At 36.7% G+C, this 25,736-nt stretch overlaps 1 long non-coding RNA gene across 1 annotated transcript; it reads left to right on the forward strand.

Moving 5' to 3' along the window:
- The first annotated feature begins 15,692 nt into the window (after positions 1-15,692).
- Positions 15,693-20,558, forward strand: LOC106014518 (uncharacterized). The gene is made up of 4 exons (XR_003499176.3): positions 15,693-15,905; positions 16,845-16,979; positions 17,358-17,470; positions 17,646-20,558. It is a non-coding gene; the product is annotated as an uncharacterized lncRNA (long non-coding RNA).
- The last annotated feature ends 5,178 nt before the right edge of the window (positions 20,559-25,736 follow it).

Raw genomic sequence — 25,736 nt, forward strand, 5'->3', positions numbered from 1 at the left:
ATTCAATAGAGTTACAACTCATGGCACCTAAAACCATGGTGCCTTTGTGATGGGATGAACTGCCCTCTGGCTTTGATTAGCTGCCTAGCTGCCTGCCTTTCAAAAGCTTAAGTCAGGAAAGAGAATTTACAGAAGCCCTTGTTGAGAGTAGTATCTACACTTCTGATATTATTTCAGATCTAAAGAAATGGTCACAGGAGTAAGTGTACCTCCTAGTATTGTGATCCCAGTGGAAATTGTTCACTGGCTGTTTACTCAGATCTTAACTATCTATTGCCACATAACAAAGTGCCATCATTTCTGGACATCTTGTTCACTCCCTACTGTTCTCCACCGTCGTGTCTGGAAGTGTCATCAACCAACACAATATCACCAAATGAGTCTGCTCATGTGGCTCTACTGTAGCGGCATTCTTGAAAGGACTGCTCTCATTCTCACCTCTCTGGACAATCTCAGATGACAGCAAAGCCAACCATTATTGAAAAAGATTATCACACATTAACTTCTGGTTACAGTTTTCCAGAATCTGTGCAGGCTGCCTGAAAATGAAAATCACATAATATTCCTTCCCTGTCCATGAATTTTTTGTGGTTCAGTGTTTTTGCCATCTTCAGTGCAGTAAATAGAATGGCAATGGCTCACATATCATAGTTTCAGGAAGTTATATTTGCTCAGTTTTGACAGTTTCAGTATAGCATCATATAGAATGGTTTGGATTGGAAGGGACCTTAGAGATCATCTAATTCCAACCCCCCTGCCATGGGCAGGGACACCTCCCACTAGACCAGGTTGCTCAAAGCCCCATCCAGCCTGGCCTTGGACACCTCCAGGAATGGGGCAACCACAGCTTCCCTGAGCAACCTGTTCCGGTGCCTCACCACCCTGAGTGAAGATTTTCCTTCTTATATCCAATCAAAACCTACCTTCTTTTAATTTAAAGCCATTACTCCTTGTCCTCTCACTGCACTCTCTGACAAAGAGTCCCTTCCCAGTTTTCCTGTAGGATTACTTTAAATATTAAGTTCTTCAGGCTGAACAACCCCAACATCCTTAGCTGGTCTTCACAGGAGATCAGCCTGTCTTCATAGGAGAGTATGTCTTGTGATGGCTGTACTGAAATACCCTTACTTAGTCAGTTTTAAGTATTATGGTATGGGATTATATATTAAGTGGTATCCTTCTCATTTTGTCATTCCATATTTAAGAATATTATGCCAGAGATAATAGTTTAGTAAGGACTAAATATTTCATTGCTGCAGCAATGAAGTCGAACACAAATACTTGGAAAGCTCACAAGCAAACCTGGCCCATCTGTAAACACTCTATTGGATGTGATTCTTTAATGCTGTTATAATGCTTTTGTACCATTCAATATCTTAATTTGTTCTCACAACTACTGTCCTGCCAGCAGTCTTTTATCATAAATATATGTACATATATAAACACATACTAGGAAAACATGAAGACATTTTGACTAAATATCCAGGATAACAATCACAATTTGACTTTGTTGTTTGGTCTTGTACAGGAGGGTAAAGGGGTGCTGAAACAGAGGAAATACACATTTTGAAAAGAATTTCAAAGATCAGTAATATAGGACAGTCTTTGACTGCTGAAGATGATTTTGTCCAAGCCACACTGACTTTTTTTGGTAGATTTATATAAAGTTTTCTAGGCATAAGCCAAGCAGATAAGGGATAAAACAAATTTTTACAGCTCAAAAGTGCTCAAATACATTTCTTTTAACAACACACCTCTTACGCCTTGTGGTGTACAGTTGCTTAAATGGAACCTCTAAAATAATCTTGAGGAGACACTTGTGTTGTGATTAATGTACTTGATTGTTGTACTTGGTGACATCATAGCCAAGTTTTAAATATTTTCGCTGTAGGGTGGTTTTATTACACAGCCAGTATAGGAAAACTGTAAGTCTTTTTCTTTTGCTCATGGCTCATGAAAATGAAACTTCAAATGTGGTCAATGTCTTAACTTCTTCTTGCAAAATTGATGTTGATTGGTTTGAAGAAACCTTCTCCAAGCTGTAGGCAGCATCTGTTGTCAGTCAGAAACAGTAGTGCCACAGATGGACGTTACATTGAAATGCTTGGTATGACAGGAGGGGCTGCACAGCTGCTACTTTGCTGTATAATCCCAGAAACTTCATTTGTTGCCATGAGGGAGGGTGAGAAGGGTTTCAGTGAGATGGGATGGAGACAGCAAAAGAAAAAAAAATCCCTTAAGGTGCCTGATTTTTTTATTTTTGTAGTTTTTTTTAGTTTTTCATTAATGTAATGACTGTATTTAAAAAAATACTACTCTGTACTATTTCCATATCACTGCTTGCCTACTTAATGTTATACAACCTCATACTTGTCTGTAAAGGGCTAGACTATAGACCTTTCAGATCTTTTTCAAAGTTACTATTACTGTATCTTTTTCTTTGTCCAAAAACAGGGATAAAAACATCTTACATTCTTCTGTCTTTGGCTTGCAAGGCATCTCTGAGAAAGTTTCTGTTGCTTCCTGAGAAAATGTACGAAAGGCATTTCCTTTTACAGCTCCTAGTATTAGCATACATACTTCTGTTTTCCTGTACTCAGAAAGCTTCCTGATGTATTCCAGATTAATGAATGAAGGTGTGTAGATGCTCAAAGGTGTTGAAGGCACCCAACTTGCATAAGCATTTTTAAGAATGAATCCTAACAGTGCCCACATTCTTCCTGCAGTCAGTCTTTAGGTATCTCAACTTAAGGACAAGTTTTAGGAAGTTAATATATCTCTCCTCTGTATGTAAGTTAGTTTCTGCCACTTAGTTCAGTGCTCATGATTACTTGTTCCAGTGTAAGTAGGCATGGCCTTAGTTTTAATGGATTTCAAGCTACTCTACAGCTTTTTAATTTGTATAACCAAAAATGGAGATACCTAAAGAAATCATACCCAATGAGTGACCAAGATTTTCAGAAACATCACTGTCTGCACACTTATGAATGTTCATCATCCTTACATCAATCATCAGCTGTGAGTTGGCATATTGACTCATTCTCTCTTCGGTGTTTTTTTGTGTGTTTGTTTTAAAAGGAGACCTAATTTTCAATTTCAAACTGAATTTCAGGTGGAATAGGTGGTTCTATAGAAAGGATTGCTGTATCAATGAACAAGACATCCTGCAGAAGGGTCCTTGTGAGTGTTGGACTCAAATTTGTATGAACATTATTATTTCATTTATAAGTAATTACACTTTTCAACAGATTGATTCTTAAAAAAAAAGACTAATTCTTCTGTAAAACCTATGTTTTGAAAAATAAACAAACTAAATACTTTTTATTCATCATTTTAAATGGAACAGTTTCTCCAAGCAATAACGCACACTTCATGATATCTTACCCTGCTTTCAAAGTTAATATTAACTGTGTTGTATCATAAAGGGATGGGATTTAAATAACAAGAAGAATTTTTGGAGAGTGCAGCTAATATAAAACTTACAGCATCCAGTGCCTATTGGCTTACTGCTGAAGTTTATCTCAGACTAGTGATTTGAATTGTTTTCCCATCTCATAACTATGTGCTCTCTGTCTCACTTGAAATTATATAGCATACACAAGTTGCACAGAGGCCTCAGATCACCCTCAGCAACTTGTTCCTTGGTTACTAAAAGAGGTTGTAGCTTGAACATACTGCATTTTAGATATGCTTTCTTTTCTAGCTTTTCTTATTCTGGTTTGGACCTTGTCCAAAAAATCAAAGCCTTCAAATATTTAATTTCTTACTGCTGAGCAACATGACTTTGTGCTAAACAGATGTAATAATACCATATACAGAGTGGGAAAGAGTGGGAATAGAAGAGTTTAAGAGCACAAATTGAAATATGATATGAAGCTTGTGAAGGACCTGCAACAGAAGTGCTATGAGGAGCGGCTGAGGGAACTGGGGTTGTTTAGCCTAGAGAAGAGCAGGCTCTGGGAAGACCTTATTGCTCTCTACAGTTATCTGAAAGGGAGTTGTGGGGAGTTGGAGGTCGGCCTCTTCTCACAGGTAACTAGTGCTAGGACTAGAGGGAATAGCCTCAAGTTGTGCCAGGGAAGGTTTAGGTTGGAAATTAGGAGACATTTCTTCTCAAAAAGAGTAGTCAGGCTTTGGAATGGGTTGCCAAGGGAAGTGGTGGAGTACTGTCCTTGGGGGTGTTCAAGAAAAGTTTGGACCTAGTGCTTAGGGACATGATTTTGTGGGTGACATTGGTAGTAGGGGGATGGTTGGACCAGACGGTCTTGAAGGTCTCTTCCAGCCTTACTGATTCAATGATTCTATGATGAAATAGACTATTTTGTAAAATATTGTTATTTGAAGATATACAGACATCGTTGCTCCATTCTAGTCTTCAGCCTCAGAAAATACTAAGAGGAAATGGATGGAGATAATAATTTATGCAGTCCACCCATGAAACCTGGAAGAAGATGGGCATATAAATTGTGCAAAGAAGTGAGAGAGTGCCTCTTCTTCAGCTGCCATTGTAATTCTTAATATTACAAATTGCAGCAAAGGGAAGCATTTTCTACACACCTTCACAGATATCTGTGGAAACATTAACTTTGGCAGAAAATAGCTATATTTTAGGCATAACTGTCTGATATACTGGCCTGAGGACCTACAGAGAATGATTTCTTCTCCTTTGGAGTTAATGTTGCTTCCCCTTTGTGCTCTGATAGAACTTGGCTTTCCTATGTCTTATGAAAGACAGATTATGATGTCTCAATGAAGGAACATGATTAAGTAAAGGAAAACAATCTGTTAGTCATTAGTACTAGCTAAGTCTCTACCAGACTGTGATTTTGCCAGGCTGTTTTTATAAGAGGTACTAACACATGAAAGTGAAAATATTAAACATCACTCAGGAATCTACAGTTCAACTAAAGGGCTGAGGAACTGGATTTTCATTTTAAGTTGTATGTGTCACAGATAGAAGCAATAGCTGTAGAAACACCATGGCCATCAGTGTGTTCATGTTTATAGCAAAGACAATATAAAGATAACTGCTCTAGAAAGCTGAGGTGTCTTTATTTTTTTTCCTACTTATGTGTGGCACAATATTAATGCATTAATGGAAATGAATTTATAGTTATGTAATAATTTACAGCTTCTAAAATGAGCCTCAATACTCTGCCTCAGCATATGTCTGTGGCAGTATCTGTATTGCAAATTCTATTTCATTAATGTTATCACTATGAATATAGTGATAGAATGTTATCACTATGAATATGAAAGTTCTATTAGTGACATTTTAGGCATGTTCCAGCAGCTTAGCAACAACTGAAGAAACAGAGACTGAATAATAGTAGGAGGAAAAGCTGAAGGAAATCTAGACAGACCTTTTACATTCTCAATTTGGTATAAAAATTAAGAGAGAGTGGGATTGCATTGTCAGACCTGTAGAACATAATATGTAAGGTAGTGATAAGTTATGAAAGACTTGTTTATGAATGACTTTCTCAAGTTTCCACTTGAAGAAGTCTGTGCTTCGTTATTGCAAAGGGAAAGGTGGAGACGACCTTATGTATACACTTTCCCTTTGTGTATCCCTGGTTAACTCCTTCCTGAAACACAGGCTAGGTGCCAGAACTTTTCAGGAAGTATTACATGAAGCTTAATGTCTCATGAGTTTTAATGTGCTGTGAATAGTTCCTAATCAATTTTTGAAGAGGGACTATGAAACAATTTCTGAATAAACAAAAACCATACGTCACAGTGAACCCACTGTGGGCAGTAAGGGAAGATAGCAAATAATGCCTGCTATAACTCTGCTGCAGGAGAGAAGCACAAAGGGAAAACAGGACTAAAGGAAAACCTTTTTTCATTCATACAAGAGGAAAAGTGACAATAGAGGGCCTGCACCCCAGGCTGTTTTTTTCTACTTCTTCTTGCTTGTTCTACCTCATTCCTCAGGGCCCTCAAGGGATGCTTTGGAGGAAAATAGGATTTTGTTGGCAGCTAAGGAGTTTGGATTGGCTCCCCACAACCTCCTTCCCTGCCCCTGAAAGTGGCAATAGAGGTGGCAAATAGCCAAAATGGAATGTATTCCCACAGAAGGCCTATCTGGAGTTGTCAGGAGTATTGTCTCTTTTTTGAGACAACCCAAAATACACAGTGGGAATGAAAGTGCCCCCCAGCCCCAATGCAGTGTGCCATGCACCAGCATGGTCAAAGCTGAGTGAAGAGAGTAACAATAGGAGCTACATGTAGCTATAAGAAAAGAAGCAAAACACTCCCAGTATACAATTCCTGTTTGATTTCTACATATTCCTATATCCTAGAGATGCTAAGTCTTTTGCTCTTTTCCTGATACAAATGAAAACCAAAAATCTCTGCTCATTATTTTTCTTCTTTACTTTGGTCCAATTAAAACAGAAGCACAGAAACAAAAAATCTGTTTAAAATGTGATGTTCATCTTATCGCTTTACATAAGAGCTCAAGTCCTTGGAAGAACCTAGTTGAGAAATTAGCAGTTTTACAGATTTGCAGTTCCCCAGGGATAAATTAAAATACTATTTATACTCTTTATGTACTCTTTATTAATGGAGAAAGATGAAAACAGATATCTCCAAGGGAACTTTGTATAAGACACAAATTGAACTTAATGAGAAAAATCATTTGACAAATCTTGTCAAGAACTGTGACAAGAAACATCTTGTCAAGAACTATGTTTCTGACTGGACTAATTTTTAAGTTAGAACATGCCCCAGCTTGTACTGATGTAAATGTGACTGAGTGCAGAGACTCTGACAAGGTTTGAGAGCACCAGATACATCCACCAGGCCAATTTAATAGTATTCAAATTAACCTATATCAAATATATGAAGGAAACCCTAGATGAACAGTTGTAGTTTAGCTTGAGCTGAATTTTAAAGCAGCCTTGCTGTCTTTAACATATAAAAATATAGGATACATTCTCCAAAATAAACATTATATTTTCTGAATATAAATTGAATAAATATGAGAATTTGAAGTTTAAATAAATTAATACACAGCTGGAGACAGACTCTGCCTTTCTTTGAAAGTACTCAGACATATAAAGATATAAAAACCAATATCAGAATTAGTCATGCACTAAGTTTAAGGGAAAAAAGTGCTTAGAAAATCCTGTAAGACAAAAAAGATCTTGTAGACAAGTGTTATACGAATATCCACAGGAAGAGGTCCTAATAATCAAGAAGCCAGCAGTAATAAGTCTGTACAGATTTGGTCACTCTGGGCTTGGTTTATCATCAGACAAATGGTCTGTGATCCCAGCTCAGTGGATTTTAGGGACAGCATGAACCACTGCCCAGTGCTTCATGCTTTCTGGGACTATCTCGACTATCTCAGACATGAAGAATGGTAGAATGGTATTGTCTTCACTTTGTAAAAGGACAGCACTTTTTTTTTTTTTTTTTTTAATGCCTACTCTCCAAGATAGATATTAAATAATAACACCAGTTAGTATCAGAAACTTGGACTGATATTAACCAATTCTTGGGAAGTGAAGTTTTCTATCTACCCAGCCTTCAAACCCACCAATGTGCTCTAAAGCCACTCCCATTTAAAAGCTGGACCTGTAAATCTTTCTAGACAGGGATACTGTTTAGATCCTTCTTTTCAAACCATGCTGTAGATAACTTTGTCTTTAGAACCACTACATGTCTTATATACCCAGGTATGGAAAACCAATCAATTTCAGTGCATCTGCAGAACCTTTCTCAGTCCCTCCCAACAGGGATCTCCAGATGAGAATAGCCAGATGAGAATTGGCAACATGCAAAATTCGGCTGTGCTTTCTTGACCCATTCGGGAATACTCTTTCAGCCAATCACTGTTGCTAGCTGGGGTACAGGTATCTCGACAAATATGTTGCACAGTTTTTATTAAATGACAAGCACCTTCTGGAAGAGACAGAAGGCTGAAATAGAGACAAAAGGAAGATGATTTTGATAAGAATAGTTAAAATTGTAAGCAAAAACAAAAACAAAAAAACAAAAATCAACATAAATAGCATTAATTGGAAATTGCAAGAGCAAGACTGTGTAAACGTACCAGTATACATGAGTGTATAGCAAGGTTGTATGAATGTGAATGTGTGGTCAAACCTGTTGACTTATCAACTGTTCTGCTCTCGTTGCTCATCTTCCTTAGCTTCAGAATTATATCCTGTATTTTTTCCATCATTAAAATTACTGCAAATACACATTACAAGCAAACTTCAAACCTCAGCTAGATTCAGAAAGTTTTTTGTCATTTTGTTTTGATTGGAAAGACTCAATACAAACATCTTATTTATATGAAGATCCTACCAAGGCTGGAACCACACCTTCTTTGTCAATAATGAAAAGAGTTTGCATAAATTTGTCTTTAGGTCCATGTCACACCACTTAATGTGACCCAGGTTAACTGTAGTGACAGAGCAGTCTGAGGGCAAACAGCTGTTTATATTATTCAAGCTGAAAACAGGCTTGTTTTCAGAGCAGTAGAAGGTATGGAAGGACTATGTAGATGTATTATTTTAAAATATTGTTGACTATAAACTGTAAACCAAAGCTATAATGAATTCAAAGTGCAGCTTACAATAAAAATCAATAAAAAACTAGAAGCTAAACCACAAGTAGAGAAAAGCACACATTAAATTCTGAGCTTCTAGTCATACAGTCTTGCACCTCCTGCCTGTACACATGCTGTCACTTACAACCATGCATAGAGCCATGAGCTCCAGTTCTCTGTTTACCACTTGCTTTAAGATGGCTGTATCCATCCTATTTAGGAGAAGGGGAGAGTGTGAGACTCATATGGTCCTCATCATAAGGGAGACACTGCTTAAAACTGTGGCTGCTTCTTGGTTTGCTCCAAGCTAGAAATAGTTGACAGTCAGCATGAAGGGAAGCACGAAACATCATGGTTTGGGCTCAAGCCTGAGGCTGAGCCATGAACTGACAAGGGAAAGGTCTTTTGATTCTGATTTTTCTACCCTTGTAAATCTTTTGTTTTCCACTGAGCTGCTGCTAAGGCTGACTTCATTGTGCTGAGTAACTCCACCAGCTTGTCAATATAACAGCAATCTGCTGCTCTTCCCTTGAAGAGTTCGTAACTGCTTGCAGAGGAGTAGTCACTAACCTGAAATACTGTCAGGCTTGTTTGAATTCTCTCCTGTTTTGGAAAGTATCCAGCACAAAAAGGTGGGTAGAAAGGACTAAGTGACAACTCTCTGATCCTACAGCAGCTGCTGTGGACTTGGCTCTGAGATAGACAGGCGTCAAATTCCACAACTGTCTTAGAGATCCGTCAAGATTGTTCAAGAAAGTGCTGTCAAGCTGCTTTATCTTTCAAAACAGAGAAGGTGAATTTTGATCCTCTCCTTATGTCACCACATCTTCAGTGCATTTGTAAAATGGCCAAAGTAAAGGGCAGCTGCATTGCAAAAAATTTTATGGGGACTTGTTTAGCACAACCTATATGTCTCTGCAATGCAAGGACAAAGAACTGAGATCCATGGGAAAAAAAAAAATCACAATTTAAAATAAATTTAAAAAATAATTTAAAATAAAATTAAAATAAAATACATAACAATAATAATATAAATATAATACAATTTAAAAATAATTTTATAAATATAATTAATTAATTAATTAATTAATAATGATATCATTTCTTCCATTGTATGGGATGAATTTTCTTTTCTAAAACAAAAATAGTATCTGGATTTTTCCTCTAGAATAAGCAATGATTGCTACTAGCCTTAGTCCAAAGATCAGGGAAAGGAATGCTGACCTGCCAGCTACAAAACAGAGGCATTAATAGATTCAGAGGCTCTAATAGAGCTGCTCCATCTCCACATTTAGAATCCAAAGGGTCACTTTTCTGGTTTTCTTCATTTTTAAATAACTCCAGCTTCTCTACCGTCACAACGATCCACATACCCGACTTCCATGACAGGCAGGACAAAAGATCCTGTTGTAAGAGCAGGCCTAGCTAAGAGCTTGCTTCCAGGCCTCATACTTATATTTCTTCCACAAAGACCAGTCAAATCTGTATTCTAAGAGGCAATTGCTGAGTTGGCTGCTGCCCCTGGTAACGACAGTTTCAAATAAAATTCAATAGAGGAGAAAAGAAAACTACACTTCTTATTAAGAACAACAAAACAAAACTAACTACCACTAGAAAAAAAAAAAAAAAAAGGAAAAAAAAAAGGAAGGGTTTTAGGTAATGGTAATTAAAATGAGTTCAAATTTAGACCAGAATGATAAAACACTTCTGAAAAAAGGTTACTACTTAAAGGTCAATGGGGCAAGAGCCTCAAGTGGTATGAAGTAAGACAGTTCCCTGAAGTTAATGAAGACCTGACTGTTTATTCCAGGGCTGGATAAATGTCTGTTTTCAGGAGATTCAACATGTGAACTGGAGTGAGGGGTAGTCCTAACACTGCAGCATCCCCCTCACAACCTCAAATTTTGATTGACTGAACAGTCACCTAGGCTAATGGGCAGAAATAGTATGAGAAAAGTTTAATTAATATCACAGGAAATGCTCCAAGTATGTTTAGAAATGGAAAGGACAACATTAACATGTCAGTAAAGATTTCAAGATTTCATAGATTTTTGATTTAGACCTTTATTGACTTGATGACTTGACTCATAAGTATTTCCTTTTTTTTTTTCTTTTTTTTTTTTTTTTTTTTTTTTTTTATCAAATCTGTGGATATAGGACAAGAAAAGACCATAAATGCTTGGAGGTATGAGATGATCAGGGTTCCAGCAACCCATAACTGCATCACCTCAGAGTATTTTACAAGCTGTTTATGACCTAGGGCTGGAAAGAATACCTGATATGAACAGGGAAAAAAAAAAAAAAAAAAAAAAAAAAAAAGAATAAAGGAAGGGAAAGAATGTTTGATTCCTCTCTTTTCTAAAATGAAATCAAAAATACCACCCTGATGGTAGAAAAAACTATACCATTATACTGAATCATGAATCTGAATCACCAAGTCCATACCAAAGCAATGTTCAAGGCAGAAGAAATTAAGAAGTTTCTTTGTAAATGACAGCTTCTCTTAAAAAAATACGACATCTTTCCAAATTCCTTTCAAGACATTTTCAACTATGCTAAATTGAAACAAAAATGAACCCACCAAATCCAGAATTTTGGCAAGGCAGAGCTAATTCTTATACTGTGAACAGCTCTTGCTTGAAAGGCCAGTCTTTTGTTAGCATGTATTTCCTCCTAATTGTAAAGAAACGTAACACAGGAGAGGCTCCAGTGCTATCAGAAACATGAAATGGTATCTGCTTTTTGCATTTAGTATTTGTTATGGAACTAGTTAAAAAGTTTCTAAAAGCCTAATTATTTAATATCAAAAAACAAAGAAAGAAATAATGTGGCACTGTTACAGAAGACTGAAACATTACTTACCCAAGAGTTGTACTAGACCATTCGAGGCCTGCAAAGTCCTGAAGCAGCTAACCAGTGCTCAATGTCAAGAAAAAAAAAAAAAAAAAAAAAAAAAAAAAATTCTGTACAAGGAAACAAATCTCTCTAGGTGAAATCTGAAATGAATCTTAACTCTATTCTTATCAGATTCTAGTGCCTGCAGGAACTGCTATAGCTCACTCTGAGGAAAAACACTTGAACTCAGCATACCAACACCTACTTTTATGATGCCTTTTCCTGAGGAAAAGTTAAATCAGTTCACTCCATAAAGTCAGCTGAAAGGTATACAAATTATAATTGTGCATATGGGTTACATGTGAAATATGAAATCGTTCTGCCAGTGGAATGGAAAAACAGAGGTGGTAGGAGCTGTATGAGTGAAACACTGGAATTACTCAGATTCTAACTGATAGAACAAACGGATGTCCCAGCTTTTCAAATAACCCATGTTTGACCTCTAAAAAGACTCCCTTTAAGATCATTTTATTTACATTAAAGCTGTCCACAATAATAATAATACATTTCTAGGAAACTTACAAAGGTCAGGCCTAGCTACTGATTTGGAAACTCTGTGTTTAGAAATTAGTTTGAATGTTTTCTTAAGTGAGGAAGCTGTTTCATTAAATTAACTCTTGAATTTTACTTTTAGCTACAAAGATTTAGAGATAAGAGGAGTTACTGGATAGCTGTAATTAAGCATTGAAGTGGCTCAGCAGTGGGATCCAGAGAGATGGCATTCAGACTCTAACATGGAACCAAAATTTCAGATTCACAATTATGGTTATATCAGAAATCACACCTGAGTTAAATGAGGCTCTATCAGATTCAGAAAAAAAAAAAAAAAAAAAAGAAAAGTTGCTGTCCTGTATTACATTTGGTTCTGTATTGGATAAGACTTTTTATACATCGTGATACTTTTACCTAGCTTTTATAATGCACATTTCATCCTGGTGAGACATTCTCATGCTTTTCTTAAGTATGGAACAGGATTTTATCTATTTATTTATTTATTTTGAGAAAAAGAGAACTGTGAGCTCTGACCCACTATCCTAAGTGAGAAAGTTTGTGAATGTACTCCAGTTCTGCTGCCAATGTGGTGATCTTTGCAAGGGACAACTAAAATCTCAGACTGAATAAATTCTCAGAGTACTACAAGACTGAAGAATCTGTTCCTTTTCCAGGAAGAGTAACACAGATATCTTTGTATGCATTGTTCAAGCAACAGAAGTTGTGGGAGGAGGGGGGGGAGTAAAAGCAGAACAAAAGATTCCAGCAGTTTGACTGAGCATTAGTTAGAGGAAGAAAGAAACTAGAGCCTTTGCAGATGAGTTAAAAACAGCAGCTCACAATGTCCAGGTTATTCAAACAGGCATGGAATGCTTTAATGTACTTTCTGAAATTCTGAGGAGAGTTTTTTTTTTTTTTTTTTTTTTTTTTTTTGGTACAAAGATATTGAAAACAAAAGTACATGGATTGAAAGTATTATAAAAATTAAAAATTTGTTCCTGAACAGTGGCCACTAGGTGCCTATATGTCCCTATATGAAAAAATGCACCACTGGGTCTAAAAGGTACAAGAAACACCTTCCTAATATTACAATTCTGTGGGAGATTGCTCTGAAGAATGCTGCCAGATCATTAGTGGGAAGTGAATAGGTACATAAACATGACTTGAAGTCAATCTCTACACTATCACACTATCAGAGAGTCAATCTCTGGTGCTGGTTGACCTCTTAACAAATAACATGACCGTTTTAAGATTCTGGCTAGTTCTAAACATTCAGTTAAAAACTGTATTTGAGGAAGAAGAAATGCAGACCACCAACCTAAAAAGGACTGTTTTTACTGAACAGCAAGAGATTTAGAACCTTAAAAATGTACCAATTTTGGGAAATCTTTAAAAACACAAAGATTTATGAATCCAAATGATGTATTTGGAATAATATTGAAAGGAAAATGTTTACATACACACTACAGGAGGGATTTTTCAGAGAGGATGAAGAATGCATACCTGGTGGAAATATGAGAAAAGGCATAATTTCATGTCAGACTACTCACAGATGTGAGGAAGGGTGGGTGGTTGCACAGTTTTCCTGGTAAATGTATAGCTGAAAGGAACTATTTTTGAAGTATTCTCATAATCTGAACAGGGAGTTAGCTCTACTGAATAAAGAAAAAAATCAGTTGGCTTGTATTTGATGCGAAAGACAACATTAAAAAGAGATTTTGCAAACAAACAAACAATCAAACCAACTCTGCTTGCATTCAGTTGTGCATTTCAGGGTCTCAGGGACAACAAAACTGGTGAAGGGTGTAGAGAACAAATCCTTTCAGAAATGTCTGAGGGAACGGTGGTTATTTAACTCAGAAAAAAAGAAGCTAATGGGAGACCTTATCAGTCTAACTAACTACTTCAAAGGAGGTTGTAGCAGGGTGGGGGTTGGTTTCTTCTCCCAGACACCAAGCGGTAAGACAGGAAAACATAAAAATATAGAATCATAGAGTGGCTTGGGCTGGAATGAACCTTAAAGGTCATCTAACTCCACCCCCCCTCACTGTTCCCAGGCAGGGATGCCACCTACTAAATCAGGTTAGCCAAGGCCCCATCCAGCCTGTCCTTGAACACCTCCAAGGGCATCCACAACTTCTCTGGGCAACCTGTTTCAATGCTTCACCACACTCACAGTGAAGAATTTCCTCCTAATGTCTAGTATAAATCTATCCCTTTTTAGTTTAAGACCATTCCCCTTTCTCCTATCATTATCTACCCAAATAAAAAGTCCTCCTCCATCTTTTTTGTAAGACCCCTTTAAGTATGGAAAGGTCACAAGGTGGACCTTTTATGGTCCACCTTTCATGGTCCACCTTTCAATGGAGACCAAAGAGAGGTCTTACCCAGAGATTTCTCCAGGCTGAACATCCCTAGCTCTCTCAGCCTTTCTTCATAGGAGAGGTGCTCCTATGGTCATCTTTCTAGTTCTCCACTGAACTCACTCTAACAGGTCCATGTCTTTCTTGTGCTGGGGGTCCCAGACCTGGATGCAGTACTCCAGGTGGGGCCTCACGAAGGCAGAGTAGAGGGGGACAATCATCTCCCTGGACCTGCTGGCCATGCCTCTGTTAATGCATCCCAAGATGCAGTTGGCCTTTTGGGATTCAAGTACACACTTCTCATGTTGAGCCTTTCATCTACTAGAACCCCCAAGTCCTTCTCTGCAGGTCTTCTCTCAATTAGTTCTTCTCCCAGTCTGCATTCCTGTCTGGGGTTGCCCCAACCTGGATGCAGTACCTTGCACTTGGACTTGTTGAACTTCATTGGTTCACATGGGCCCGCTTCTCCAGCCTATCCAGGTCCCTTTAAATGGCATCTTTTCCTTCTTTGGTATCAACTGCACCACTCAGCCTTTCGTCATCTCCAAACTTGCTGAGGGTGCACTCAATCCCATCTTATATGTCATTCATTAATTCAATTAATTAATTGAATTCAATTAATATTGAAAAGCACTGGTCCCAAGACAGACCCCTAAAGGGCATTGCCTCAAGTTGTGCCGGGAGTGCACAAGTTGTGCCTTCACTGAAAGGGTCATGAAGCTTTGGAACAGGCTGCCCAGAGAAGTACCCAGGAGGGAGTCACCATCTCTGGAGGTATTCAAAAGAGTTGTAGATGTGGTGTTCAGGGACATGGTTTAACAGTAGACTTGGCAATGCTAGGTTAACAGTTGGATATGTTGATCTTAGAGTATCTTTCCCAACCTAAATGATTCTATGATTCACATAGGCTTAACATAGATATTTCAATGTTAGAAATGATTAAGTGAAACAAGCACTAGATCTGTTTTTGCCTTATGACAGATTTTTCTCCCAAGTCTCAATTAGTTTCTTCTCAAAGGCATATGTGCTGGCTACAGCTGAGGCCAGACAGCAATATCACTAAAGACAAAACACAAAGGTGAAAAATGCCCTGGCTTGACTGCTTTTGTAAGAAATGCTGTCTCAAGGGCTATGTCTTGGTAGAAAGGAGCACTTAAAATGAAATTGCTGAGAAAGAAGATTAGGAAATTTTAAGTGTTTTGAAATGTTTTCAGATGTAATGGGGAATCCTATCCTGAAGTATCATTCCAAGGAAAAGAAAAAGTCAGTATGAACATTTGCTAAGTGGGTGGGTCATTTTTTTTGTTGTTTGTTTGTTTCATCTGTCTTTATAATCACATGAAACAACCATAGCTGCAATCTTGCTGACACAGATTAAATCAGATCTTTATCTTGCTCCTTTCAGCATCTCCACACTAGAGATTGGGAAAGGAGTTTTAAAATTTTATATCCAAGGTCTGCAAAGAAAAAATACATGGCATTAATTAGCCAGTAATCTGGAGTCTGAAGCCAGCTATATATGTGCTTATATGACTTGACAGGCCATTGTACAGGAAAGTGATCTGCCTCAGAATCAAAGTATTACTAGGAAGGTAAGAGTCTTTCAATGCATTATTCAGTCTTGTTGTGGAAATGTTGGATATGCTGATTTAAAGCTCACATACAATGATGTATATTTACGAGTTTTATTTCTATAGTCACTGGGTTAACAATTAAGAAAGCATGTGCAAATATGCTGGTCAAAATGTTTAGCTCACAAGCAATACTTTATTTTGAAGTGGAATGGAATAGAAACTTTAATCACTGACTATGTCATTTCAATAAATACTGTGGAAAATTTCAACTGATTTTGTCAAAAAATTATGAAATCACTCCTCACCCCATTTAGTAATGTTATTTCAAGAAGAAATATCAATAAACTTGTGAATGATGATGATTATTATTTTTTTAAGTAGATATGTCTACAAGCATTCCTGATTATTTGTGTATGTATGGGTGCAAAGAACTGTTCTTCAGAGGAGCATGGGGCTTACTTTCAGAATGATATGTTTTCATTTGTCAGAGTGTGAAAACAATGAAATAAACACCTTTGGCAATGTAAGCAAGAACTATGTATTTTGTTCCAACTTCACATATGTTACATATTTCAACACTTTGTCCTCAATATATGCCACATGTTTAAAGAATACACAGAAAAACTACAAATGAAAATTTAATTTTTTCTAACATTGAGTAGACCTGAAACTTACAGTTTGTATCTCCTAGGCAGTAACAATTTCTACAGTTATAAATTTTCTCTGACAACACATTTATTCTAAAGTATGCAGCAATAAGGACGAGGCACTGTTATTTAACAGTTCTGGCCCATCATCACATCTTTCAGCATTTTTTGTCTAAAGCACATAACATTTTGATTAGATGTCCAATATTTCCTGAAAATCTGTTTATTCTTTCATGTTTATTTTCTTTTTTTGGTTTCGCACATATAAGTTTTGTCTTTTTCACTTTGCTTTTTCCCTTGCATCGAGCAGAATCTTTGCAGATTATGTCATAAGTGGAACTGGTAAAACATTCTTGCACTGAGAACACTCAATTCCTAACCCACTAATTTAAGGGTGGAACTATTTCTGGAAATATTATGAGCCTGATGAAGAACTTCTTATTCTGTGAGTATAAAGGCCCTAGTACTCTGATACAAATGGTCTGTGCTTGGATGTTTTCTTTACACTTGGTTAGTTGGCTTTATTATTATTATTTTTGTCTAAAAGATAAATATCTCTTACTAAGTTTGCATGCTGATCTTGAAATCCACTTTTCAAATTCAGTCATATATAAAAAGCTTTATCGTTTTACATCTTATTCAAGGATGGATATTGCCTATTTCTTCAAGCCTGTAAGAAATATAAATGTCTGAAGAACTGGTCTGTTGTCCCAATAAGTCCTATCATCTGAAATTATTTAAAGGGAAAGAACAGAGCAGTGGAAAATAATCTATTGTCTAGTGTCCAGAAAGCAGCAAGTGACATTTCTTTTTCCTCTTCAAGGAGTGAAAAAGAAGGTGGTTTTACAAAGAAATTATGTTACCTATTGATGGAGAGCAAATACCTATGACAGACAGAGGAGGAAGACAGAGGAGGAAAGGATACCACAACTGCAGGTAGTGTCCATACAGAAAATGATTTTGTTTGCTGCTGTCAAGTTTTTTTTTTTTTTTTTTTTTTTTTTTTTTTTGTGTGTGTGTGTTTGTGTTTGTCTCTTCATCACCTTTTTTTTTTTTTTGTGTGTGTGTGTGTTTGTCTCTTCATCACCTTTAAAGTTTTGTATAATTTAAGGAGAGAGACAATATGGCCCCTCGCTACAAGAAGGACATCGAGGTGTTTGAGCGGGTCCAGAGAAGGGCGGCGAAGCTGGTGAGGGGCCTGGAGAAAAAGTCCTACGAGGAGCAGCTGAAGGAGCTGGGCTTGTTCAGCCTGGAGAAGAGGAGGCTCAGGGGCGACCTTATTGCTCTCTACAGATACCTTAAAGGAGGCTGTAGTGAGGTGGGGGTTGGCCTGTTCTCCCATGTGCCTGGTGACAGGACGAGGGGGAATGGGCTTAAGTTGCGCCAGGGGAGTTTTAGGTTAGATGTTAGGAAGAACTTCTTTACTGAAAGGGTTGTTAGACACTGGAACAGGCTGCCCAGGGAGGTGGTGGAGTCACCATCCCTGGAAGTCTTTAAAAGACGTTTAGATGTAGAGCTTAGGGATATGGTTTAGTGGGGACTGTTAGCGTTAGGTCAGAGGTTGGACTTGATGATCTTGAGGTCTCTTCCAACCTAGAAATTCTGTGAAATTCTGTGAAATCTGTGAAATATGTAGCGATATTGGTAAAATAATTGAAGAATACAGCCTTCTCTTAGTTTTTGTCTGTGAGTGCTTAATATTTGGGCATTATCTTGGCTTTCCACATTTTAAATTAGGATTTAATTCCTGTGAAAGGTGTTAGACTGGCAACCCAAGAAACAGAGAAAAAACCTCAAATGGTGCATGCATCACACCCTTCATAAAAATACCACTGTAGACTGTAAAATTAAATTAGAATCCTTGTTTTTCCCATAGATCAGATACACCACAAGACAGAGGAATGCAGGGGATTTTTTTTTCTCCATTACCCTGCAAAAGTTTTTCAACATCAACTCACAATACTTCCTCAAAGTCTGTGGCTATTCCTATTCCATCTCCAAACCTCTTTAATTAAACCTGAATAAAAATTATGTGGTCATATCTAGTACAAGTTATGCTGCCATTTTCTGTGATGTAAACACCTAATAGTAATAGGTCTTTACCAGTTTTTCCTCTCAAAGCTGAAGAATTATCAACATGGTAACACATCACATGCATGATTCAAGAGTTGTTATATTTGAAACAGAGATCTAAAAGGAGGGAGAGGCATCATGATGGATGGCCACTGGTATCTTAGTGTAAGGAATTGTTCAGATTGGTTCTGAGGAAAGTATTTAGGCATGTCTTGTGTTCTCCAGAGGTTCAGATATAATTGTAAAAGAAGAAGTGTAAAACAAGCAACCATTTTTGTTTGGTTGGTTTTGTTATTTTCCTAGAAGAACAATCAAAGATAATGCACATTTTTTTCAATTTACATCGAAAAATGGAAAAGCCACAGGTAGATCTGGTATTCAGTTATGGTATTCAGTTAGGATTAAAGCAAAGGGACAGGCAGACTTCAGTGGCTACCATTATGAAGGAATCAGCTACAGCCTCATAACTGCCCAGGTTAAAGATTTGCACTCCTATTTTTGTTTATAGACTTCAAATATATATTTGTGTCTGGTATACACTAGCAGTGCCCCCATAGGGAGGTAAAGAAGGTGAAAACTTTAAAATACAATGTGGTCTTGCCCTAACCAGGAACACAACTTAGCAGGTTTACATCCTTGCCAATTCTCCCCCAGCATCTCACTCACCTTTTCTTGGAAAAAGTTTTTATATCCTCACATTCCTTGGACCCTGAACATTGAGACCACAGACCAGGGCAGAGCATGAAAACAGCATTGTTATCCTTCGTCTATGAGCTCCCCAGGGCAAAGAGAGACCAAATTGTTTTTATGTACAAAACAAAGTGCATCTACTTGGCCATGTATTGACCTTTCCTTCCAGCCCATTGCTGGAAGCATCCCAGCATCAGCTGTGGATTCTCCAATGCCTGAACAAGAACCACCAGCCCACAACTCCCCTTGTTACTCTCAGGAGGAGCTGAGGGGTCAGAGCACACACTCCACAGGGGCTCTCAGCTGCCATGGCTGAGTTGACTTCAGCCCCCAATTCTCCTTGCCTCCAGTACCAGCTGTGTCACATACTTGGGGAGATACCTTGGGGACATGCCATGCCCAGTCTATCAATATGCTGCTGATGTTCATTCTCATTGACTTGTTTTTGTTCAATACAGATGTATTGAACCCCAGCGTATCAGTCTTTTTATTTTACATTATGGATGTAAAAATTAGCTTGATCTCTAAAAACTCTTTCCCAATTTAAATAAGATGAAACTGATGTTCTTTAGTGGGAAGAAGTCTTTTAACATGCCTATTTGGTTGGTATTTTCCATTAGACAGAAGGTGTTGCTTCAGCTAGTAGCAAAATAAAGTGATGATGCTTTCATCAATTAGGTTAGAAATGAAAATCTGGTCCAGAAATGAAACTTAAGCTCATGCACTTAATGGGAACAAAATAACATCTAATATACATTACTGAGTAAATACTTTTTTTTTTTTTTTTTTTTCCATTTGACATAGACTTTGTAACATAGACTTTGTAGACTTTGTAGCTTATACAACTTTGGGTATTCAATGCCTTTGTAGTTTTTAATCAGACTACCTCAGTGAAACCATGGCTTACTCTGGTCCTTGCTAATGAACAGCATGAATACATGCTGAGTTGCTTAAATTAATGAAATAGGGCATATAAAGTGTGGGTGGGGAGAAAAAAAAAAAAAAAAAAAAAAGAAAAAGACAGTAGTTTTCCATAAAGTAGTATTGTAGTATTAGAGGTTTGATTGAAAATCTTAAGCTTTCATTTTCTTAGGAATCTATGAAATTTTCTCCTGACTTTTTTATTTTTTTATTTTTTAGTAGAAACAGTGAAATGACCCTTCCCTCTCCTCTACCTCCACACCCTCCTCTAAAAAAAGAAACAAAGAATTTTGTTTGAATCTGAGTACGTATTATTTTGTTGTAGAAATAGCAAAATGAATAAAAGCAGTTTAAAAATGTACTGAGTGACTTTTATCTTTGAACAAAACATGTGAATGTTTTAATTATCTCTACATAAAGATTTTTTTGTGATTCAGGGACATACAATGGTTGTCAGAACCAACATACATCTAGACGGTATCAAAAGATATATCTCTAATGAGCCAGGCAAAATGAGCATTGAATGAGCACAAAGTAACTGATATAGAGAGACAACTGCATTGTTAATACAGCTAGCCAAAGTACAAAACTTTGTCAATAAAATGACAGCTACTCACATGTATTTATTAAATCAACATATTCATACAGTTTGGTCTTACTGCATCTTGTCTCATCATCAGCGATTAAAATGATGATTAAAAAATGTGGAATCCATTATTTCATGCATTATGAGATGCAGAATGGCCTATTTAATCTGGTTATTACCCAATGAACTGTTTTTTTGTGAAATCCATCCAAGATGCAAATGGCTTTTTCACATAAGCTCAAAATTATTTTACTGTTGCAAGCAGGCAACCTAATTCCCAGTGAAGGGAGTGGTCTGGATAGCAATATGGAAACAAGCTTTTCCCTTCTGGGGAGCCAGTGGTCATACTCTCTTAATAAAATTAAACCTGTAGCTGTGGTGGAAAAGATACCTAATAAGAGAAAGCTGGTTAAGTAAAAAAAGTACAAGAAGTGTTGCTCTGTATGTATTTTGATCAGGGAATTTCATATTGGCTCAGTATAAATGCATATAAAAAGGAAAGAGCTCTCATTTTACTTTATGAAAAAAAATCTTCATTAACAAGTCAGCTATGTCAGTTCTACTACTGTATATAAACAAAAAGTTTCCATTCCTGCTAACAGTTCTCTGATCTGTAAGGAAATGTAAAGTTCATTAGCAAGATTAGGTACAAGTGGAGATCTATACTTCCAGACATTAGACTTGTAAGAGTATATACAACCTAAACTTTTATGTTTAAGAAACACCACAGATGTGAGAGAGATGCTTAGTGTGCATCTTTTTTCCTTAAGCTTTTTTTTTTTTGCCATTTTTTTTTTTTTTGTACTTTCCAGTTTAAGGCTAGAAGAATATCAAAAATCAAGGGGATACGGGATAGAGTAGGAGGAAATCTTATTTTAATTGTAGTAAATAGTGTACAAGAAATACAAACAGCTGAATAGAAAGTGTTGTTACTGTTGATGTCTTCCCAGTCAGATTCAGTGGTACAGAAGCACATGACATTTCTCCCACATAATGGATAAAAGCAATCAATATTAAAAGAAAAACAAACAAACAAACAAACAAACAACAACAACAACAACAAAACAACAAAAAACATACAAACAGAAAAGTTAGAAAAATAATTCTTAGTTACAGGCCAAATAAAAATTAAATACCACTCATTGCTATAGCTATTGAACTTGAAGTTGTCCAGTGTAAATCACAGAAAAATCAACCATCATCAGTAACATAGGGAGCATGTAAACACTTCAGGAAAAAGATAAAGTAATAGACAATTCTATTTTACATTGAAGCACTTGAAATGTAGGCCGTGTTCTTCACAAAATTCTGCCCCTGCATTTCAGTGGAAGATGAATGACGGTGTATGCTTTTATGAGAAATCTGACAATCAGATTTAATATTTCCTTGTAAATCTTTTGTGAAAAGCAGAGGCAATTCTGCTCCACAGCATGTTTTGGAAAGAAGATATTTTCTTATGGCTACTGCTTACCACAAGAAAAAAGGTGTTATGGAGATGGTCTTCTACCTTGTTCTTTTAAAATAATTTAAACCAGAGAAACATAGGTGTAAAATATTAGATCAGAAAGGTTGAACTGACATTGAAAAGGTAGAAATAAACAAACAACAACTAAAATCCCTGCTTTCCAGTTTCAAATAAATCACAGTCATGACAATTTTCAGCCACCTCCTCTCTTCCCTTTTACATTTTGAAAAGCTGATTCTCATTTTTTCTTAGTTTGGTAGTGTTAATTTTAAGAGTATGCTAAAATAAATATTTTGCTAGATTAGGGTTAAACGTGGTATTATTTTTAATGAATTATTGAAGGAAAAATGAAAAAGATGTTTCCAAGGCATGGATTGAGCAATATCAATAAATGCAGAGTACATTTCTGGAAAGCTAAAGGATGTTTTGGAGGGCAGGGACTCATAAAGGAAGAGCATCAATGATAAGGAATTCGGTTCCTTTATGAATTAATGTTAACGATTACAAGTCGTGTCAATATAAAACCAACATGGTGGAATTTATCAGGTCCTATAAATGAATTGTCCCTCTTCTACCAGAAAACACAATTTAATTATAAGAATTAACACTATCTATTTATCAACTATAAATCAGATAGCATAGAAGTGAATCATAATACATTTTTTCAGAACTCAGTTATATTTGGAGAAATTCCACTATTTAGTCCCAAGAACTGAAACAAATTTTAGCACATTAGTTATTTATATGTATACATTTGGTCCATTTCCGAGCATTTTTTTTCTCTCTCTCTCTTCCACTGCAATTAAAAAAATGCTATTAAAATAACCATTCTTTATTAAAGCAATACATTGGTTGACCTTGTCTATAGAAGAGGAGAAGGTGTTATGTGTATCTTGGTTAGCGTTTTCACATTTGTTTTACCAAGTTCTGACTTCAAATAATTCAAATGCCACACATATATACATGACTAGAGAGGCTGGTGAGTTCAGTTTCAATACCTTCTAGCCTTATAAGAATACAAACAACTCAACTTAAAAAATTATCTCCCAGTTTAGACTTTTTTTTTTTTTTTTTTTTTTTCAAGGGAGGGTTAGAAAGCTGACAAACAATGCATTTGCTACTTGTGAGCTTGGTCTGGGAAGTGCTGGCTATGCAAATGGAACTGCTGATGGGGCCAGGTCAGGGCTCTGGATGGGACTTGGTGTTCCTGTTCCCATCAGCTGTTTTGTCAAGACAGCCTACACTGGAGGACAAGACTTCCTGAGGGATGGATTGTATTTCATCCCCACTGCCCTATCAGAGGGGAAGGAAGCACACTCTACTCCATATTTCCAGTCTTTGTGCAAAAGGACAGGGATGAATAACATCAGAACAACTATGTAATGCTCCTTTCAAAAAGGTTTACCTTTTACTGTGTACAAAACCTGACCATAAGATATGCTTAGATATAATTTCACAATTGATTAAAAAATCTGGGTTTATTCATCTTAATCTGTGTTTGGAAAACCTCAGAAACATGGAATTTACAATGGTTTTGAATCATGGAGAGAGGTAGCACAGGAAATATTGAATAGTCATTTCTATTCATTTGCTGGAAGTGTTTTGATTGGTCAGCAGGCATTAAGGTCACTGGTTTAGTGACCACACAAACTCATTTTCTCATAGAGGAAGTTCAGCAGGGTAATTTCACACTCAGTTTGTATTACAGGAAAAAAAATTTCCACCCCACCATATTTCTCTTAACCTTCACAAATCATGTATAATATCTTAAAACAAATGCCAGATTTGAAGATATAGGATAAAATATCACAAAGTTGTGTGAGTATGGCCCTATAAATCTAAGTGGCATACTAAATGACATGTTATGTACATGTTATTTACTACAGGGAAGAATAAACAACAAAAACACACACTTCCCTTTCTCTGAATCAATAGATTTTAATACTAGCAATCACAAATGAGTGGAATTTGATTTTTATAAAAGATTAGGCTATCCATTGCAATGTTTAATTTTTGTTATTGGAGAACAGTTCTTTTTCCTCAAAAAAATGTTGGTTTCTGTTACTTGCTTCTGCTATTTTGAGAAAAAAAAATAAAAAAAGGATATATTTCTAGCTCAATAATACTTAGTATTAACTTGGACCTTAACAGATTGTATGAAGTACTGTTAATTCCTGCTACAAAATGATGAAATGTTTGGCATGCATGTGGATTGCTTCAGAGATCCCTTGTTGTACTTGCATATGATTATATTGTACTTTGATAGTCACATGATATGCTGATAAAGAAACTGTGGACAAAACACTTGCTGAAGAACAAACCTGAATCTAGGTAAGGACCTAAAACTGTATTAAATATCTCTTTCAGTTTTACGCGTATAAAAGGCAGTTGTGCAAAGTTTATCTAGTTCATCTAAAATACTCTGGGACTAGGTAATCAGGGAATTTTTATCTACGCCATTATACCAGATGCTTGTTGGGTAAGAAATAAACCTTACTCACACAGACTGCAGTTTCATCACAGGAGATTCCTTCTGCAACACAGAGGCCTATGCATACATAGGAAATCAGGCCTTGAAAAAAATGTAGTATATAAGTTTGCTTAACCTGTTATCTTTATGGCTCTTAACATGTAATGTTTGTATTTTGAACAAGTAACTTCAGTATCATCAGATGGGCATAAAGAAAGGATTTGGACCACTGGAACATATTTTCTTGACCTGTTAAGCTCTGTGGTATGCCAGCTGTGAAGGACTTACATGTATATAACCATATCTTATTTTTTATTTTTTATTTTTTTAATTGACCATATGGAGGAGAAAATTTCCTTAATACTGCTGGGAGTTAATTAGCAGAACCAAAATCACCACCTCAGTCTTTCCACTGGAAGCTTCTGCATCATTCCAGTCTCCCACTGTACACAACCTTGTGCCTTGGCCAGCCTCACCAGTAATTCATGCTCTATTTTTGGAAATATTCCACACTTTCTATGGGGTGCAGTGATTTAAAAGTAAACTAATGTTTAGTGAGAAGATGATAAGTTAGAGCAACCAGAGACCAAATGTTTATACTGATTCCCAAGACTGTGCTTACGTGGTAGACAGTGAGGGGCTTTAAAAGATTTCAATATTGTTTTTTGATTATATTAGCCTCCTGTGTGGAAGAGTTGAATGGCAGCAGCATCACTGCCACTGTGACTGCTGTGCAGAGAAAAGGAACACTTATCATTTCCATCACTGACTATTTTGTTTGCCATAACAACTGCATTGAATTGACATGTAAAGATGGGATGTCTCTTAGCTGCACTGTGTGTGCCCCAGTTTCTCAGAGAGAACTTCTCTTTGAGAGGAAACTGAAACCTTTTGCAACCATCTTTAATGTCACAATAATTGTACCTCTCTCACAAGATGTTTAAATTTTCCTTATTTCCTTGAATTTTCCTCACCTCTTCACAGTTTAGTTGGAATA

Source organism: Anas platyrhynchos, chromosome 1, assembly GCF_047663525.1.
Source record: "Anas platyrhynchos isolate ZD024472 breed Pekin duck chromosome 1, IASCAAS_PekinDuck_T2T, whole genome shotgun sequence".
In the NCBI taxonomy this organism is placed as follows: domain Eukaryota; kingdom Metazoa; phylum Chordata; class Aves; order Anseriformes; family Anatidae; genus Anas; species Anas platyrhynchos.